We start from the raw sequence: 3,185 nt of genomic DNA on the forward strand, positions 1-3,185 counted from the left end.
GGTGGGGGTGGGGGGTGGGGGGGTCAGAACGGCCTCGTTCTCGGTATTTACAACACAGTTCTCCCCAGGACCTCTTGAGTGAATCGGAGGGCTCAAGAAAAGGCTCTCATCCGTGAGACCTCACTACAACTCGTTGCAGATGTCGAAGGAGCAGCTTCTCCTACAAATATCACGACTGAGAGGCAGAAGTTTCTTGCCAGCAGGTGAAGAATTGACAGCTCAGTTAATCTCACCGGGCTTCGAATTCCCTGATGCTCAGGCACCACCCTAGATGCCAGGCCCTGTCATCGATTCCTTTTCCACAGCATCTGGGCCGTTTCTTCCACTGCTATTTTCCTCTAAAACGTCTTCCTGTGCTCTCTGAAGCCTTCGTTCCTTCGTGAAGAAAAGCTCCAAAAGCCTCAGCATCTTCAAAGGAAACTCTGCTACTCACTTCCTTCTCCTGGGGGCTGGCTTTACCACGAAGAGGCCACTACCCTGCAGTTCTTTAGAGGATGGAGCATTTTTTCCCTCTGGTTGGGAAGCAGAAGCTTGGTGTTCTCTGCTTTTGTGTCGACCTCCAGATCATCCCGCTTCTTTCTTCACGAAAACTCTCTCTTCTGAGGTGCAGGCCTTCACTCTGCTCCACGTTCTACCATGATGCTTACAGATAACCCACCCAATGGCTTAACTCAGTCTTTCTTTTTTTTACGCACCCCTCTTTAAAAAAAAAAGAGATATAAGTGGCATACGTTATGTACATGTAAGGCGGACCCACCCACACGCAGCTTTGGAGTTATTTCCTAAAGTTGCATTACCATAAAAAGAGATAATCAAGACAGAGTTGCTCAATTCATGGTCTTTATGAGCTGCTGTCAGATTTCGCTGCTGTCAGATTTCCCAGCAAAGATATTATAATAATGTACATTGTATAAAAAAGTAATGTATAAGCATACAAGTTTATACAAACCGCAGCCTGAGCATTATTAAATTTTATTATTTTTTCTAACTGAATGGATGAGAAATGGCATCTCTGTGTTCATTTTAATGTTCTTTGCTTATTAGTGAGATTGAAACTTTTTCTCCAAAAAACAATTCCTAATATTTGGTTTCTTCTTATAGAAACACTCTGCTCATGTCCTTTGATCATTTGATGTATCTTTTCAAAGAACCCGGAGGTAGCCATAGGTCAGCCTGAAACTTTAACTGTGACAACAATCGATGTTTATCAGCCATACCAGTCAGAATGTGGATACTCACACTGTGATTTCTGGCAAGGGACTCTAATGCTGACCGTGGTGTTTATCTCAGCCTAGTTAAAAGAATTTCAGCCCAGAGACCTTAAACAATCACCATTTCATCCTGCCACCTTTAAACAAATGATTGGGCTGAAAGGATGGAGCAATGAGGACTGGAGTAAGAGGCTGGAGAAGTTTGTTTCTGCTTAGATGTGATTCGGCGTGTCACTCCTTGTTTAAAAATGTGAATCAGTCCTGCTGAATTACTCACGTTTTCTGACTCACCTCTTATATCCTTATCTAGATGAAGCAAAGTCTCATAAATAAACAAGAATATTTTCTGGATGATGCTTTCTTTAGTGCTTTGCTCTAAATTAGCCTTTTTAAGGCACCTGGAGCTGAACAGAGGTCATTCGTCATTATAACTGACATCAGATGAGATCTAGGTTGTGAAAATCTAGGAGTCGTTCCTCCACATGTCTCCCCAAACTTAAAATCCAATCGGTCGCTAAATTTTGCCTAGTCTTCCTGCTAAATATCTCTCAGACACATCTACTTTTTGCCACCCAGGCCGCTACCAGTTTAGCATAGGGGCTAAGTTGTTAAGCCTCCCCTCTGGGCTTCTCAAAGCTGCTCTTGCGTCTCTACAACCCATTTTCTATTCGGCATCCCAAATGAGGATTTTTATAAATGCCAATCGGATTGTGGCAGTCTCTAGCTTAAAATCCTCCCAGAGCTCTTCAGTGCCCTCAGAATAAAGCTGAAAACTCTTCGAGTGGCGCAGAAGACCTTTCCTGAGCTGTCCCCCGACTTCTCAGGCTTCGTCTCTCACCACCCCGCCCTTCCCCTTTCCTGCTCCCGTCGTGTAGGAATCCCCTTTGATTCCTCGGTCTCATACCCCACTTCCTTGGGGTCTTTGCACATGTCACCCCTCCATCTGCAATATTTGTCCTGGTTCCCTTTGCCTGGCTAACTTGTAGTCACCCTTCCAGACTTCAGCTTAAACATCACTTCTTCAGGAAAGCCTTCTCCAGCCACCCAGGCTATGGTCACCAGAATCCCACGAGTGATGCTCATCTGCAGCATTTCACACACTTGTAATGATATAATTCTTTGTTTGTTTAAGGTCCTGTCTCCTCTACTAAAATATTGACTCGAAGGCATGGATCCTCTCAGGTTTTTTTACTACCACATGCCCAGCATCCAGCCCTGGGCCTGGCACATACAGAGGGCTCAGTAACTATGTGCTGACCGATTGGCAGGTAGGCCAACACAGTATGACGTCATTGGTCAGTTTCGAAGGGGTTCATTCCAGGCGGGGTTAACAACTTTGAAACAGCTTTCTTAAAGTCACGTGACATTGGATTTTTCAGCTATGTCTCTTAAATATTCCATAGGCCACAAAATGAATGAAGTGATTCTGTGTTGATTGTAATAGCTAAGGTGAAATCACTGGGCTATTATATCGGCTAGTGTAACAGAGACGGAACATCACAGAAGGGGATGGAGCCTCTTGCCGGTTGAATCATTAGCTACATGGCAGAGAGTGTTCCATAGACCAGGCCATTTAATGCTGAAGGTCTTCTCTTCCTCCTCCTTCTTCCTCTCTTTCCTTCTTCTCTCCTTCTCTTTCTCTTTTCCCTCTAGCCTCCCCCACTCCTGTGAATGTTTCTACAGCTAGAGAGAAAGATCCAATGAAGAGAGAGCAGCCGAAGATGTTAGAGAGAGAGAGAATAATTGGATACCAGCTCGTTTATTCAACAAACATTTTTCAGGCACCTACTGTGTGACAGGTGCTTTGTTAATCAGTAGCGATACAAAGATGAATAGGACACAGTTCTTGGACTCGAGGGGCTCACAGGCACATAGAGAAAGGACACAGAAATAAATAATGCTATTAACTGCATAAAACCATATGTCTCATCGCTATACAGAATCACATACAAAGAATCATTAGCCGGCATCCAA

The sequence above is a fragment of the Pteropus vampyrus genome, unplaced genomic scaffold, assembly GCF_000151845.1.
Source record: "Pteropus vampyrus isolate Shadow unplaced genomic scaffold, Pvam_2.0 Scaffold72, whole genome shotgun sequence".
NCBI classification, from domain to species: domain Eukaryota; kingdom Metazoa; phylum Chordata; class Mammalia; order Chiroptera; family Pteropodidae; genus Pteropus; species Pteropus vampyrus.